The sequence below is a fragment of the Egretta garzetta genome, unplaced genomic scaffold, assembly GCF_000687185.1.
Source record: "Egretta garzetta isolate BGI_Z169 unplaced genomic scaffold, ASM68718v1 scaffold268, whole genome shotgun sequence".
NCBI classification, from domain to species: Eukaryota; Metazoa; Chordata; class Aves; order Pelecaniformes; family Ardeidae; genus Egretta; species Egretta garzetta.
The window spans coordinates 2044218-2053104 of record NW_009260600.1 but is presented as its reverse complement, the minus strand read 5'-3'; positions in this window follow the sequence as shown (position 1 = coordinate 2053104).

The following is an 8887-nucleotide window of genomic DNA, read 5'->3' as shown; positions in this document are numbered from 1 at the left end:
CATCACCAGGCCTGGCCAACACACCCAGCTCCTCATTGTCCATCTCATGCACACACTTCGACCACAGCAAAATATACAGTGCCATCACCATGCTGCAAGCGATGCTGATGAGGGCTGACCACAGAGGATTGCCCCAAGCTCACCCACAGTCTTCAAGGAGAGGCCACATGGTTCGTAGCAGGTGGATCTTCCTCATGCTAGAGCTTACAGGCTGAAATATGCACTGTGGCTGATGACAGTTGTCCCCATGGACCCAGTGGCCATCTCCTCATAGATGGAGAGCAGTAACCTTCAGCTGGTCCCATGACTCTTGCAGGATGGAGTACAGGGGGATTTGGGTGGCTAACCCTGAGTCCCAGGGCTCCAAAGACAGGCTTTCCCTTGCCCTCTGTGACATTCTCTGCCTTGCCACAGTCTCCACAGCTTGCACAAGGGCTTCGAGGACTCCTTTTGCCTAAAGGATGTACCAAGACGGGGTTTCCCTGGTGGTGTTGGCACAGCCTGGCACTGCCACGGCTGATGGGCCTGGTTCCCTGGCCAGGAGGGCCACCTGGAAAGCCACATAGGGCTACCTGCACCATACCCCCAGAGTCATAACACGTGGACTTGCACCACCAAGGATATCACCCAGCAGAATTGACTCTCCCCTTCTCTTTGCCATGACACAGAAGTAATCCTCTCCTGCTCCAGAAGGCAAGGAATGTGTTAGCCCATACCCTGTGACTAGCATGTTTAAAGAGGATCTATATTACCTCTGCAGTCTCCCAAATAGGATGCCATTATTTACCTGGTTGCAGACCACTTCTGCAGTTATCTGCCTCCCAGACATGCTCCCTTCTCGCTGTCTCTACTACTGTATTCTGTTCATCCATAATGAAGAGAAGAAAGCAAAACTCCCAATTATGCCAATTAAATTATCCACTTAGAAATATAAATTAAGAGAGCCATCCTGCGGACAGCCACTCCCAGGTCCTTAGGGACCTTTCCTGTAAACTGCATCCTTTTGCGGTCTCCTCCACGCACAAGTGTAGTCTGTGCCAGGGACTTCCTGGCCCTTTTTGGCTCTGGGGATGGGCTTCAACTGGTGCATCTCCAGTCTGCCTGGAGGCCAAAGGCTGCCAAAGCCTCTGAGATGTGGAGCAGACCGTGTGGAGCTGTTCCTACCAGGAAAACCAGTGAGCCCATCAAGTTTTGATGTCTGTGACACAGCCCAGCCCAGCTTCCTGAGCACCTGCATCCCAAGGCCAAAGCCTAGGATGGCTAGGTAGATCCATGGGTCTGCAAATGGTATCTCAGGAGCTTTGTTTGGATCAAAGTTCTGGGCAGGATGGCATTCTGGCTGCTGATCACCATCTGCCTTAAATTTGGGAGACCTGGCCATGCTCTGGTGTAAGTCTCCATGCCCCCTCTGGTTCTGCAGCAGCCTGGAGCTCAGACATCAGGAGAAAGGGATGTCTTCAGCTCCAGGTGGGTGCCTGGGCTCTGAGCACATTCCCCTCCTCCTGGGGCTTGGGCTGCCCGGGCCCTGGGCCAGCTTTGAACAGTGCAGCTGGTTGGCCTTGAATCAAAGAGCTGTTTGAGAACAAGCTGTGAGGAGCTTCGGCAGGGACTCGCTCCCCTGATCTCGGGAACTGCTTTTAAGCAGGCCTTTTGCCCTTAGCCTCTGCCTGAGCTACACTGCAGCTATGCCTGTATCTGGCCATATAACTCACCAGTCCGGACCCTGACGTGACCTGGGACCTGCCTCATCACTATGGTCTTGTCTGGTCATTTGGCTTTTGACTGACCTCAGCTACCATCACCCAACCAAGCTCTTCTTGCTTGGGTCCCGTGGCAGCAGGCCCTTGTCCATGAAGCCCCTACACAATGCCCAGCTGCTGTCACCCTCAACCCCAGCTCACCTTCTTGTGTAGAGCTGCCTGACAGTGGGAAACAGCAGAAGATGAGGATCCAATGTGTACCTACTCTGGGGTTTCTTGTGAGAACAGTGGAGGAGGAAAGTGATGCTCTGTCCCGGGAGGAGCTTCCCCTAATTCTTCTCCCAGTCAAAGTGTGGACAAAGATGCTGAGACAGCAACTTGGCTCAGACTGAACACAGAGGCCCTGTGAATAACCAGAGGTTTTATGGTTCCTCCTTCACTAATAACATCCCCCAAATTCTGGAAACACTAGCAGACCAGCCAGCTGCTCCCTCAATGCTTCTGTTCCTGGCCTGCAGATAACGAGGCATTTATAAATCCCAACCTTGGGCTGTTCACTGGTTCTTCCAAAGCCAGCCTCATGCCAGCTCCTTTGCCAGCTCTTTATGTTGCCCCCAAAAGCGACTTCTCCCAGCAGCAAGGGCAGCCCTCTGGGACTGGTCCTGGCACAGGTGTACTGCAGAGGGTCCTAGTTTCCCTGAGCCCTGTACCAGTCCACGCACCTCCTGATGGCCCAGTGGAGCTGCCTGTTTTTGCAAAGTGCCATTGACTGTGCTGCCTATGGGTAGCAGGATATGGTGCGTTGCTGCAGAGAGGTATTTAAGACTGCCAGGTCCATTGAGACACTGTGGAAGGACTGGGAAAGGACATCGCACAGCCAAATTTGATAGGTACATACCCACACTGTAGCCAGGGCAGGGTTTCCTTGTGTGCACCATCCTAGCCTGGGGCTGGAGTTTTCTGCCAAAAGAGCAGCTTTTTTTGCCCCAGACTGGAGTCCGGCACAGGGTAAGCTGCCTCCAGTGTGGGTGACTGGAGAACCTGGACCTTGGCATGAAAGGGGCAAAGTAGCAATGGGACAGCATGGTGACACTCATAACCTACTACTCTGAAAATGAAGGACCACGCTGTATCCTGAGAGTATTCAGGTACCAAATTCATAGTGATATGGTTCACTGAGCACTAACTTCCTGGTGTAAATATAAGGACTATTCCGGGTCAGAACAAAAGCCTGTCTTACTGAGTATTGCATCTCCAACAGTCACCAGTAAATGGATGTTTTAAGAAAAGCGTAGGAACAGGAAAAAATGTGATGCTTCCCCCAACACTTTCCCAGCTTTCAGCCATTTTCAGATTAGGGGTTTCCTGACCTGGGTGTGGGTCTTTGTACACAGCAACTTTCCATGGGCTTCTCTTCGGTGGACCTATCTCGTCTCTCCTTGAGTGCATGTTACCTCTTAGTACCCATGGTATTTGACGGCAGCCTTTGGCAAAGTTGGAGTCTTTACCAGGATTTACCTCACATTCATTATTAAGCCTTAGTTATCATGAGGTAAGAACATAACTCTTTTCCTATGAAGACAGATTTTTACTCTCATGTGTTGGAGAGAACTGCAAACATGCATTAATAGTCTCATTGAAATGATACATTTATCTTAAGGGAAAATGAGTGTCAAATGCATTGTTTGTAGGGGACTTCACCTTAGTTTACTTGATATGTTACTCATCCTTTTTTGTCAGAGAGCAACACCCGATGAGACACTGCTCAGCCGGTTGCTGGAGAGCCATACGTACAGTGGGGACAGCTGCAGCCCATGCAGGCAGGGACCCTGGCCACGCGCGTGTCTGAGCCTGCGCCAGTCACGCTGCCTCTAACAGACACGAGAAAGCAAGGCATGAAAATGAATGTCTGCTGGGCGTTAGACAGCACATGAATAGCAGCAATTTTAGTAGGGAAATGCTCCCTCCCGCTCTGCCGTGTCAATGGCACTACATGGTTACAGCTGTCATGCAACCCAAGTCAGAGATGCTTAGGCATCCCATTTTGACATGGGCAAGCAAGACGCGAGACTCATCAGTGGTTTAGATCAACTTAAAGGCTTAAATGACTGTCTTTGTACCTTTCTGTGATTACAGCTTGCATGATTTTACAGACTGTTCTTGACAGGTTGTCTATAGCCAGGTCAGCAGCAGTGGTTTAAGATGATACCACCTTGCCAGCTGCCCCAGTCCTCTGCTGTGAGCAGCAGGAGGCATCCACACCTCCTCCACCCCACAGGTCTTGGCTTCAGCGGCTCATGGCTGTGAACAGAGAGACAGAGGCGCTGACACGTGTTTTATTTGCCTCTCCTGCCTCACCTGCTAACACCCGCTAGCAGGGTGGGAATGACAACAGGTAGTGTCTTAAAGCACTGCACCTAAATCTCCCCAGTCCTTCTTGGAGGGACTGCCAGCAGGAGCATGACGCAGGTTCATTACATTTCTTTTACACGCTGGTTTTTCTGCAGCTGTATTGACTGGTGGATATAGACAAAATCACTGACTGCAAAAGAGCAAGTGACCAGCTACCGCAGGGTCAGTGGCCTTTGACTCTGGAGCTGTAGGTGGGGTCCTGAGCTGATCACGTGCACTTCCCAAAATATGGCAATATCAGCTGCTGGGTTCATTTTGTTTTGCTGAAGCCAGCCAGGTCATCCCAGAAACAAGCACAGCTCAACTCTGTTCAGTAATGGGACACCCAAAGAATTGCTATTGTCCCTCTCTTTGAATTATGAAAGATCTTTCCTCTCCATAGCTCTTCAAGCTACGAAGTTTATGTTGTCAGGGCACTGAAGGCACCTGCAGACCTTGCTGGCCCTAACCAGCCTCTTTTCCTCCCCTTTACCCCTTCCCACTGCCCAGGAGCCCCGTTTCAGCCCAGCCAGGACATCAGCCTGCGCATCAGGGCCAGGGCTGCAGTGGAGTTGGAGACCGTCACCGCTGCAGCCTCACCTGCTAACACCCGCTAGCAGGGTGGGAATGACAACAGGTAGTGTCTTAAAGCACTGCACCTAAATCTCCCCAGTCCTTCTTGGAGGGACTGCCAGCAGGAGCATGACGCAGGTTCATTACATTTCTTTTACACGCTGGTTTTTCTGCAGCTGTATTGACTGGTGGATATAGACAAAATCACTGACTGCAAAAGAGCAAGTGACCAGCTACCGCAGGGTCAGTGGCCTTTGACTCTGGAGCTGTAGGGGGGGGCCTGAGCTGATCACGTGCACTTCCCAAAATATGGCAATATCAGCTGCTGGGTTCATTTTGTTTTGCTGAAGCCAGCCAGGTCATCCCAGAAACAAGCACAGCTCAACTCTGTTCAGTAATGGGACACCCAAAGAATTGCTATTGTCCCTCTCTTTGAATTATGAAAGATCTTTCCTCTCCATAGCTCTTCAAGCTACGAAGTTTATGTTGTCAGGGCGCTGAAGGCACCTGCAGACCTTGCTGGCCCTAACCAGCCTCTTTTCCTCCCCTTTACCCCAGGAGCCCCGTTTCAGCCCAGCCAGGACATCAGCCTGTGCATCAGGGCCAGGGCTGCGGTGGAGTTGGAGACCGTCACCGCTGCAGCGTTGCTGAAGGAGGGGACTGACAGCCCCAGGGGGCTGAAATAGAGTGCGGGGGGGCTGCTCAGGGCCAGTAAATCCTAATAGTGTGCTCACGGCCCTGACATATATCTTGCAGGTCTTGGTGACAAGAACACATTGATATGAAACTCATATGGTGAGGAAGAATGGCCACCCTGCACCACATGGTTCATTCAGTTTTCAAAGTATGTTTTCATAGTGTCTGTTAATTGCAGAGCCAAAAAGTAGTATTTGCTTAACTACATCAAAATGTTTTCTCTCTGAATACATGCAAGTTTAATTATCTAGTCAAGAGCTCCACCAAGAAGCTTTATTCAGGCAGTAAAACTAATCAAACGTCCATGTAGCTCTGTCTAAGAGGCATTCAATTCCTGAGTGTCTACTAAGACTAATGAAACACGCTATAGAAACTCTAAAAGGCTTATATCATGGATAGGAAAAAATGGGACCCATCCCTGCCAGGCAGGGGTGTTGCAGTTATCCTCTGGAGGAGCTGCTCACGGTTACCATGAACAAAAGAGCTTTGTTCAGCTCCATCCAGCGTAATCTGTGAGGTCAAAGGAAAACTTGAAAATAAAAAAAGGAGTGTCTCCGGACTGGGAGAGGTAGTGGAGGCCCCATGCCTGGAAGCATTCAAGACAAGGTTGGACGGGGCTCTGAGCAACCTGATCTAGTTAATGGTGTCCCTGCTCACTGCAGGCTGGTTGGACTGGATGACCTCTAGGGGTCCCTTCCAACCCAAAACATTCTATGATTCTATGATCTATAAATCCTATCTAGTGGAATGGGTATAGATTTATGGACTGGTAAATTGAGTTGTCCCAGTCCGGAGACACTCCTTTTTTTATTTTCAAGTTTTCCTTTGACCTCACAGATTACGCTGGATAGAGCTGAACAAAGCTCTTTTGTTCGTGGTAACCGTGAGCAGCTCCTCCAGAGGGTAACTGCAACACCCCTGCCCGGCAGGGATGGGATCAGCATTGCTCTGGTGTCCTAGCAGGGTTGAGTAAGCCACAGCTGGCAGCTATGGCCACCTTCCTTGGTGGGTAAAACAAAGTTCTCAGCTTCTGAATCTGCTTTAGCAGCTCTCTTGAAGACAGCTGGACAGCTGGATCCAATCCCCCTTCAAAAGAGCAGTGTCAGAGCCTAGAAGCCATCTCTGACGTTAGCAATCTTGATGAACACCATCACATCGGTCATGCCATTTGGGCTTTGCCTGCCTCTGTCTCCTTCTCTTTCCTCGCTAGCATTAATGGTGCAGCACACCCAGGCCAAAGCCGTTGGGAAAAGGTGTGGGGGAACGTGCACAGGGAGCCAAAACTACTTGGATACCAGAGGGATGGAAATGCTACACTGATCCCTCAGATAAGAACATTTGGCATGCAGCTGAACGACAGTGAAGAAGAGCATTAGTCTTCCAGATTTTTATTCATCTCCATCAGGCTGCACGCCTTATTTTGCCAGAACTGTGAGTTACAAGTATACAGTCATTTGAATGATACAAAGAAGGGCTGGGGGAAAGCAATTAAAAAGCCGAGCTGTCGAGTTAGAGGGAGAGACTCTGAAAGAGGTCTGTGAAAAGCTTGTATACAGCAATAAGGGTCTGTTGCAGAACCTGATGTGGTGCAAGATGAGCTAGATATGAACGTTGCATGTTTTTGTTATTGTCGATTTTGGTTTTCTTGGACGCTTTTCTTCCAAGTAATATCGTGCTATATGGAAGGTGTTAGATCCCTGCTTACCACTGTCTACAGTAACCTTACATCACCCTCACGCATCCTCTTTTCTAGCCTGGAAGAACTGGGTGTGACTTCAAGGCGCTGTATTTGACCTGGCCTGCTGTGCCCAGGCTACCATCCACCTGGAGGTCCTGGGTCTGTTTGCAATGTATACAACTACCACCCCAGCTGCACTCATGACTTTGGGGGGTGGGGTGGGGTGGGGGGTGTGTGTGTGCAGTAATTTTGACAGTTTGAGAACAATTTGTTGGATCGGCAGAGACCATCTGTGCTCTGCATTACGGTAGATACACCACCCCCGGATGCACGCAGCCGCTGCGTGCACGTGTGGCATGAAAGGGCGCGTTCGCAAAGTGCTGGATTTGCTCCCCAGGTAGGGCTCGCTTGCATGGCATGGGAGCTGAAGGAAGCCCAGGGCTTCCCAAAACATCTGGATTCGCCAAGACGCTTGTTGCGTGGCATTTCCCAGGGAACATCCAGCGGCGTCCCTGCTCACTGCAGGGGGGGTTGGACTAGATGACCTCTAGGGGTCCCTTCCAACCCAAAACATCCTATGATTCTGTGACTTTATTGCGGCCCGCAGGAGCAGAGGGAGGTGCACCAGGGACCATCCAGCGGCGTCCCTGCTCACTGCAGGGGGGGTTGGACTAGATGACCTCTAGGGGTCCCTTCCAACCCAAAACATCCTATGATTCTGTGATTCTATGATCATTTCTTATAGTCTGTACGTTCAGACGCCTACATTGGTTCATCTGGAAAGATTTCAGACAATGGGATGATTATTTCTCCCTCTGTAGGGCTGTGGCCATCTGTGGATGAGGTGGGCTGTTCTTCTTCTTAAAACATGTCGTAGGTCGATACCCTGCCTGAAATCCCAACACAGTTTTTGGAGTGGGGCTCTTTCTGTTTGCAAAAAGCTTTCTTGTGGGCCAGGACTTGCGCTTCCATGTCTGAGAGCGTTCTACCTACATTAGCAGTTTTCAAGCTGTTCATGGCTCAGAGATGTTAACTCTGCAGAATAGCCCAGCATAATTTTTTTTGAGTGAGTGTGTGTGTGTGGGCTTAAAAGTTTTTACAGAAGATCAGAGACTGTGAAAATGTTGCAGTCTGCTTTGAAAGAATTTCTCTGGGGGAGTAAACTCCATTTTTGGCAACATCCTGATTTCACAAATCTTTATCAGAAATATTTCTCCGTGGACCACGTTCAACTAGTCCCCCAAATCCACGAGGAGCAAAACCGTTTGATCCGGAATTCAAATTCATAGGAAAGCATCGCCTGCTTTGATGCTGTGGTGGAGGGATGACAGATTTCTCCTCCCTTAGAAAAACACAGGGTGGACTCGGGTCCATCCAGTCCGGCTTCCCCACGCCCATGGTGGTCGCTGGAGGATGGCTGGGTCGAGCGAGTACCGATGCTTCCCTGTCTGCTTCAGCCATCTCCAGCGGTTTTGCAGTCGGGGATTTCTGAGCCAGAAGCGTTCTACTTGTTTGACCAACTGGAGACCAGTTAACGCTTAATGCTGGAGGAATACAGCAAGGCAAAATCTGTGTCTGCAAACTAGCTGAAATCTGGACTTGGGAGCTATTTAGGGAGCATTAGAAGGCCCGGGAGACAGCAAATGGAAAATAAATGCCCAGGAAAGCATGATAAAATTGGCATTAACGCAATAAAACTGTTGCCTAGTGTTTGCGATTGTCAAATAGAGTCTTATAAAGGGTAAGAGATGTTGGTGAGACCGGTGAGCTGTGCTTCACAGCTGCTTGCCTTCGGTTGACTGTAACCCTTCTGCTGGGGCGTGTTGAACGGGTTCGAGGTGGAAAGGCT